Source organism: Sinocyclocheilus grahami, unplaced genomic scaffold, assembly GCF_001515645.1.
Source record: "Sinocyclocheilus grahami isolate Dianchi unplaced genomic scaffold, SAMN03320097.WGS_v1.1 scaffold2087.1, whole genome shotgun sequence".
Taxonomy (NCBI): Eukaryota; Metazoa; Chordata; class Actinopteri; order Cypriniformes; family Cyprinidae; genus Sinocyclocheilus; species Sinocyclocheilus grahami.
Genome location: NW_015507266.1, coordinates 73,565 through 82,928, shown reverse-complemented (window position 1 = coordinate 82,928; position 9,364 = coordinate 73,565).

Genomic DNA, 9,364 nt, shown 5'->3' with positions numbered 1-9,364 from the left:
ATGTATATTTAATTGTGCATCAGAGATGTGTCAGGATGCTTCTCAACTGAAAGCCTGAAATCTAGCAAGGCTGCATATTTCAGCTGCAATGTCATCAAGCTCCGTTGAAGATGTCTCAATTTAAAGGACCCTTTAAAGGCAGTCTTTGTTTCACAGCCTGTTTTAAAGGATGCATCAGGTGTATCTTTTGCATTCTTCAATTACCCACAATTCTTTGCACAGGTTCCAATTCACAAAAACAAGTGGCACTGAGCTCATCCAATTTTTATACGTAATGCAAGACAAAATTTGTTGTTGTTTTATTTGTTTTGTTGTAACTGTGTGTAATGTAAACCACTGAGACCACATATGGTTGTCATTACCTGCATTGCATTAATATAATAATAATGGAAGCAGCATTTTCCCTGTAATATCAATTTCCTTAAAAGGTTATGCAATGATTCCCTGTGATAAATGTCATTTATGTGTAAAAAGCTTATATGTAAGTGACTGATTGTCTAATATAAAGGCTTTTTAAAAAAGTATCAAAAAATGTTGCCCTTTTCTTGAACACACGTCTCAGTCAGTTCAATTAAGCTTTAGCGTTAGTTCTGGCAGGTCACGTGAGTCAAGCTTGCATCAGCTGATTCTCAGCTGATCACATCTACCTATAGGAATACGACACCTATCGCGGCATTCCTATATAAGCTGTATTCAGTATTCAGCAGCTTTTCAGCTTGCTTCGGAGCAAATTAAGCATCGCTGCTCGCAAATCAAACTGTTGCAGCGTGTTTCAGAACATCTGAAATCCACGTCTAAGATAAGTGAATGCTGTTTTAATCCATATCGCTGTGTATATTACCTGGACTGCTAATTGAAAAAAAAGAAAAAGCATATTTGCAGCAGCATTTACGCATCTGTGTTCATACAGCTGGAGCAACACTAAGTCTAGAGCATGTAATCGCTCTGAGGACACGCTGATAGTTAAGGCCATGAGAACAAGTTTAAATGAAACAAGCATTCTCGTGTATGCGTTTCAACTGGGGCTCGCTGTATTCAGCAGCATAATCTCAATGTTACGGTTGTTTATTTCTAAGGTTGATGTTTAATTAGCTGTGCGAGTGTGCGGTTGATTTCAGCTGCGTCAGAAGCACGCGTTTATCGCTCCTAATGGCTTCTATACATATAAGTGACGATAGTGGTCCTGACAGAAATTAAGCTTTAGCGTTAGTTCTGGCAGGTCACGTGAGTCAAGCTTGCATTAGCTGATTCTCAGCTGATCACATCTACCTATAGGAATACGACACCTATCGCGGCATTCCTATATAAGCTCTATTCAGTATTATTCAGCAGCTTTTCAGCTTGCTCCGGAGCAAATTACCCTCCTCCATCCCCAGCGCCACCTTTCGCCACAGTCAGGACTTAGCTTTCTGATATTCCTTGCTAATCAGACTCCTTTATCTTGAATAAAGTGTTACACTTAAATATCATTGAGTACATTAATGATATGTGCCTTGTTCTGTTCTGTTAACCCTGGGGGGGGTTATTATTGCTGCTCTCCCTGCTCATTCATGACAGGCTGCGTGGATGGGCAGGGAGGTTTTTGCCCAGAACAGAACCATACCGCCAAACCAAACTTTATGCTAAGTATCTATCATTTTGACGATAGTGGTCCTGACAGAACTATAGTTCTGTAGTTAGAGACAGATGAAGGTGTCTGCAGATTTGCTGATGTTCATAAATAGCCTACCAGTAGTGATGTTGTACAACGAGGATGTGGTCATGAACCAGGCAGGGTCCTTACTGTCCTTACCAGTGCCCAAAGTCGTGTACACAATATTCATGACCTAGAGAACTAGGGATTGAGAGGCAATTGTGAGTCAAATAAAACTATTTATAGGATTCCCATATATTTATTTTAATTTCTAATCTTTTATTGATGTCTTTTTTAAATAGTTAATTTTTACTTAGCCATATGAACAAACAGCATGATGACAGCATTAAATTATGACATTGTTCTTATTCCATTTTCACACAGTCACACAGTGATGAACAGTCACAGACTGTCAGACCAAGAAATCTGACCCTGAATACTGGAGCACTACAGTGGTGTCCTGAGCCCTGTCCTGTATTCACTTTTTACCCATGACTTAATTTCCATCCACAGCTCAAATTCCCTTATCAAAATGTGCAGATGACACAACAGTGACCAGTGCTGGGACAGCCTTATGTGAAGAGATCTGAAACATAGGTCCCTACACCAGCTTTAATCCTGGGACGTGTTTGCGTATGGCAGTTTTCCTTTTTCAATGCTCTGAGTGAAAGGGATTTTTATAGATCAGTGGTTGGATTAGATCATATGGTATGAAGTCTACCAACTGCATGATAAGCACAAACCCTGCCCTGCCATCGATTTTATTTGTTACCTTAATTACATAGTTACCTTTCATGAAATTAAAAAGTCATGGATCCAGTCACTGCAAACTGTAATTCTTTCTGGCATGATGTGCTACCAACACTATATAACCTATAGCATACTATAGAAAAGGGTTTTGGTTCATTGGTAAAAGTTTATGGCGTCTAAATATATGCATATATTTTTTTGTATTCTGACAGTTGATGCAAATATCACTATTGTATTTATTTAATATTGGCGTGCCCTACATAATCACCTTTAATCACTTTTCTGGGCCCAGTTAAACCAGCATGCATGACATATAGCTATGCTTAAATATGTGTTCATGTTTAGTCACTAGGGGGAGCTCTAGGAGCGTCATCTGCGGGTACATTCACACAGGGCGTCGGCGTCGACGCTTGATGTAGGGCGTTTCTGAAGTTTGGTGCTGACGTGCCGTCATAGTGACAACAGCCAATCACATTAGTTTTCTGGTGTTGCATGAACGCGATTGGCTAGCGTCTGCACCAGGGTATTTGCATAAGGCGATCTGATCGTCACTCCATTCAAAGTAAACCAGAGGCGTTGACACCTATAGTGCACAGTTTGGAGGTCTGAAGCAGAAGAAGATGCTGATTTATTCAAACTACTATTTTAGTCTGTGAAACAAGGCTATAAATAATAAAAACTTTTGAAATAGTTTGAACAGTTTTGTTATAATATTAGGGGGGTTTACCTAGACATAGAAATGTTTACCAGAAATAGACTGTCAAATTGCTCTACAGGATGTTGCTTCTGTGTGAAATGAGAAGTGAGAAGAAAGAGAGAGAGAGAGAAAATGTAAAACATTCAATAAGCTACTGTAGAAAATACTGTACCATGCATTGCCATGCATGTCAAGACTAGGCTATATTTGATTCCATCACTGTAATTTTAAAATGTCTTTGCAAAAAAATAATTATGCTGTGGTTGTGTCTGCTGGAAATGACAGTAAACATGCAAAAAAATAAGAAATCAGGATGGGGGCCAACACTTTTTCACACCACTGTATATTTCTGTAGGAAGTTGTTGCACATTGGCCCTTAAAGTGACAAATGTTTAGGCAGTGTGAAATGGCAAGCCTCAGAAATTAATCAAGAATTCATGAAATAGTGCTACGCACAATCACATCAACAAATGTATGAACTTTGGTCAGGTGCCATACAAACATCAGTAAAGTGAATATACTTTTATGCCATAGTTATTACAGATATTGTTTCGAAAATATAACTGGTAAAACTTCAGGACATTGGCATTAGCAACAACTGGAGAAATCTCAAAACATGTACCATTGAAAGATCCCATATGTATATTAACTATTTTGGTGAAAGCTATAGTTGTCATGATAATCAATTTATCACATAGATTTCATAAATGTTCGTTTTCATAGACTGTATCATGTGACTAGTTAGCGTGTGAAGCATATTGACGTTCACGGTCATGCTCACGAACTGTGGCACACACAAGATTATTCTCCCAGACTGAAGAGTTTCTTTGCCTCAGATTATTTACAGATATTTTCGTGATTTTATCTCAAGCTATTGGAGATAATGTTGCACACGCTTATTTTGTTCTCTTTGAGTTTGTGTTCTCTGGCTGGTGAGTTCTATACGTGTTTTTATATTTATCTTTATTTCTAGTAGAGTGATAATGTACTTGTAAGGGAAACAGGTCAATTTAGCTCAAAGGGAATCATTTAAGATTTTAAAGGGAATTTGGACCGAATCACTGTTTTACGGCTGATCACTGAGACGGCCAGCGATTCATTGAACGAGCCGTATAACATCAACTCTGCAATGGATATTAATATCCAAAGTATAGTGAAAACACTATTTATCAGCACAGTAACAAGATCGGCAGTTTGACATTAACGTGTAAGCACAAAACACAAGATACTTCTCTTTTCAATATGAATAAGACTTTATTGGATAAATCTAAGACATATAAATTAATCTAACACATAAACACACATTCTGCAGCAAACACAAATTGCAGAAAGAGAGAAAGTGAGGAAAGAATGAGTTTAAGAGAATGAAAATGTGAAATCCCAAGTTTACAGCAATATGTGCAATTGCATAGATCTGAACAACCATCAATCACTTAATTAACCCTCGCATTGAGTTCCTCAATGAGGTTAAAACTTATAATAAATGCACCAGTTCAGCTAGGATCTGGAGGTACTTGCGTTCCTGTGTCCGGGGTTACCTTTGTTGTTTTCCTTGCAGAACAGGGGGTTTCCCGCTTTTCCGATTGACTGGAAGTTCAGTCTTGGGAAGCCAGTGGTTGGGCGTTGGCTGACGACTCGGAGTTGTGGGCTGGAGTTTTAGACGGCACTTGAGGCACGGCGTAAGGCAAAACTTAACTCAGGAGAACACGAAACTCAACGGAAAATAAAATATACTAAAGTAAATTTCTATAACAAGAATATGATACATTTGACAAAGAATTGATTGGAAGAAACGTTTCAAGCAAGAAGATTCAAACACACATATACTAAACATGAACATGATCCTATAAACTATTCAATAGTTATTCAAAATGCATACATAATAAATGATTAAGACCTGATAGATAAATGTGTGGGTTACATACATAATATGGAGTTATGCATAGAAATGATTAGTTGCTCATAAGTCCTTTTAGCGTCATTTAGGTGCATATATACATGGAAAGGTAGTTTCTTTAGCATTCTGTGGACATAAGGGTATGTTCTGTGAAGACCAGAGAGGTTAAAATGTCTGTAAGGAATCTCAGTCTGTTCTTTGTCTCCGAGGTGGGGGGAAAAGTAAATCCGAAGAGCTTGTGATCGTGATTACTATCACTGGTTGACATGTGCATCTCTTTGACCATTAATCTTGTTTACTTGCCCCAAAATTGACAATCTCCTAGGAATTGTCAATAAGTGTTCTTTTGTTTAAATGCTGTGAGCTACTCAAAGCTGCTAGTTGGTTCAGGCTTGTGGCGCAAGGATCTGATTTACGAACATCATGTGTCTTGGGCCCCTGTGGAATTCGGCTCCTCGTGTTTCAACCATGTTTTGACCAAATCTTAGATTGTCTGATATCCTACATTGGTCTGTAATGTTGCTGTTTGAGCATAAAAAGATCTGCAAAGTTACAAATCTCAAAGTCCACTTCAAAAGGAGATGACAGATTACTTTTCAAAAACTACAACGAACGACTTGTCTGGACGACAACGCATATTTTCAGGGATTTGTGATATCACAAATATCAACAACAATGGGACGAGACCTGGTTGAGCTGCACTAGAGAAGGCAACGAGTGTTATCACTATGTCGGAGACATGCTAGCTTTCCCAAGGCAGACGAACTTAGAGTGGTTACAATCATCCGGGTTATTGTTTTCCAGGTGTGTTTGGTGTTGAGGAAGTGAAGTCAGTATCAGTGATGAAGGGTTAATCTGTCACTCTAAACCCTGATGATATGAAAATACAGAGAGATGATGAGATGCTGTGGAGATCTGAACAAATTCTAGCTATAATCAACAAACAGAACAATAAGAGCAGGTTTTATAGTGATAATGCTGGTGGGAGATTCAGAGACAGACTTAAACTGGATCTCTGAGCATCACAAACACCAGAACCACAGACTCTGGACTCACAGTAAACCAGCAGCAGAACAGAAACACCACTCAACACATTCAATCTTACTGTCTATGATGAGTAGAGAATTAAAAATATAACTTGCAGGCCTGACTTGAGTCATATTCATGCTTTGATATTTTACATGATTGTAATCTTAAAAATAAATAAATATAAAAATATAAAAAAAGAACATTTTGAGATTTATTTTTGCTCCTAAATACCTTACTAAAAATAAATTTATACAAATTATAAATAATAATACAATGATCAGCATTTAACATATATGACACTGGATTCTCTGACTGTAATTATGCATTCGAGAGGAATCAAAATTGGCACTGAGACAGACACACTCAACGCATTAAATCACTGACAAATAACCCAACTCTGTTGTTTACTAATTTGTTTTTATTTTATTCTCTCATATTTTAATTATGCAGAACTTTAAGGCTTAATATAATTTAAACGGATGAGTTATAAAAAAAATTAACCCCCCTCACAGTTGTCATGAAGGGCAAAATTAGCTATATAATTAGCTATAATTTTTTGAACCAGGCTGTAAACATGTTTTTTTTTTCTGCTGTAAAGTTGGGCATTTTAACATGGGGAGTCTATGGGATTGACTCCCTTTTGCAGCCAGCCTCTAGCGGCCAGTTGATGAATTGCAGTTTAAGTCACTTCCGTGTTGGCTTCAGAGAGAGAGCGGGAGGTTACCGCTTGGTTCAAACCAATATTTTACTTTGTGAAAAAAGGCCCAAACCTATTTTTACTTAAACCTATTTTAAAAGTTTTGGACAGTTCTATTAAAGTATTGAGGTGTTTTTCCCCTCAGACCACTGTTCTGATTGGTTGTCTCTGCTCTGGTGGGCGTGGCTGCAGTGTTGCGAGATCCATAGACATAATATATATGACGAGGTCAACATCAGTCCGTTACTGATGAATCTGACATTCTCGCACTAGGACGCTAGAGGGCAATCATGACAAATTAAAAAATAAATATCTGTAAAGTAATTTTGTTCTTTTTGTATATTGGCCTATATCCACTCCAGAAGACGATCTGGAAGCACAGAAAGTAAAACATTCACAAACATTATGATGTACCTTTATAAAGTATACTTCAACTTCTTTTTTTAAGTATACTTAGGTAAAGTTCAAGCATATTTTTTACATATACTTGTAGTAAGTATGCTAATATCAATGTACTAGTAGTGTACTAATGACAAAATGGCCAGAGAGAAAGATCAGATTAGATCTTCACTCAGACTACAAATAACTGTAAAAACTGTCCATGTGAGCTCAGGGTGTTTCTGCGAAAATAGACAGTTAACTTCCTGCAGAACGCTTGGGTTTCCTGTAAGACTAAAAGCTGAAGACAGTTCTGCAAATTTGAATGTGAGAGGGAACAGAGATTGTAGAAACACTCCGGTCCACTCCGGAAATTTCTTTTAAATTCTAAATAATTTTGGCTACAATGACAAAGTAACATTATAACATTGCATCTTCGCATAAAAGTAATTTTGTTTCACAGTAGTGATTTTAAAATGTTTTTAATTATTAATTTTCCTTTGTAAATTGTAATTATTATAGCTTTCCAACTTGAAAACTATGCACAAAGAGAGACTCCAGATCTAATGTGCTACCTATATTTGAACACATTTCACACAGCACACACCAACAGCTTCACAAATTGCATCAGATTTCTTTCATTTAATATTTTTGAGCTCCTGTAGGTTTTGCATTTGTATCAAGTTGTTTTTCTCCTTTTACCTTTTGTGTTTGTGTTTCTTAATGACATGACAGAGGTGATTTACATGTTTCACCACAGAACAATGATCAAACTCTCCGTGACTGACCATAGTAACTGCATCTGCATTTACATGTATTACTGTTATGATTTTATTATTATCAATTATATGTCCTTATTGTATCAGGACCGTAACTTTTCAACTTCAGTCTGTATTCTGTCATTTGTATCTGTATCTAATTTGTAATAAAGGCAATTTTTGGAAAGTGCCTGATTCACGCTTGTCTTTTTAGCAGTAGATTTCTAACTCTTCAGTGAGGATCAAGGCTCTGTTTTGTTGTCACAGTTAAAGTTCATAAAAAACAAAACAGATAACACACATTAAAGCAGTCTGATATGAATTAATTGCTCAAAATTGTTAAGAAAAACACTAAAAACAACGCAAGGGATTTTAATACCTTTCACCCAGCTAAAAGGCCTAACCAGCCTAATCTGAGAAACATTGTATCAGACACCCTCTTTACCCATAAACTTATTTTACAAATATGCAAATACATATTTACAAATAAACACTGACTAATATGTGTTAAAAAGCTGTTTAATTAATGTACCTCACACTCTGCTCTATCATCTCAATAATATCTGACACCCTTCAGTCCAGTCTGAACATCACCACAGACAGCATGAAAAAATGTTTTCAATGATTTTACTTACAATGATTTCATTATCATTATTTAACAATTATATTGTAAAATAACATTACGCGATAGTTTATGACGCATTAAAACAAACAAGTAGCTATTAGGATATGTTTTAATGTTTAGTCACTAGGAGGCGCTCCAGGCGCGTTATCTACTTTAGAAGACCAGTTTGCAATCTGAAGTCTGCCTGAAGTCAAAAAGCCAGACACTCTGATCCTGATGTGTTCAAACTAGTATTTTGCTTTGTGATAGAAGGCCCAATGCCAATTATAGTACTGGGGTGTTTTTCCCTCAGACCACAGGAAACAGTGTTCTGATTGGTCATCTCTGTTCTGGTAGGAGTGGATGCTGTTTTGATTTTTGCTATCCAGCTGACAAAACTGTTTATTCCAGTCTGAGGCAGTTAGTCTTAACCGCCCACCAATAAATAATAATAATAATGATGAATAACACTTACAAAAAGTAAAGCAAAGTACCATGATTCTATTGTGTTTTTGTACCATGTATTCAACTACCTTGAAGTGCCAAGTAAATACAATGGTATCATAGTGCCACTGCCAATTTATTTATTTATTTTTTGTCAGGGTAATGATAAAATGAGTTTTTATAGGACGTGTTGAGGTACATTAGCCCACTAAAGTGACAAATGTTTATTCATTGTAAAATGACACACCTCAGGGACTGGCATAGCAGGCCCGTGCAGGGGGGGGGTGATGGGTGCTTGAGGACCTGCCCCTTTCCCCTTGATGCCCAAAGTGCCCTTTTGTCAAGGCAATTATTATTATTTTTTTTATATTAAACGCCATTTTGTGAAGGCTTGCCCAATCTAACTATTAGTAAAATGAATGAATTATATATTTAGATGGCTGCGTTGACTGTGGACTTCAGAAAACACAGTGGACC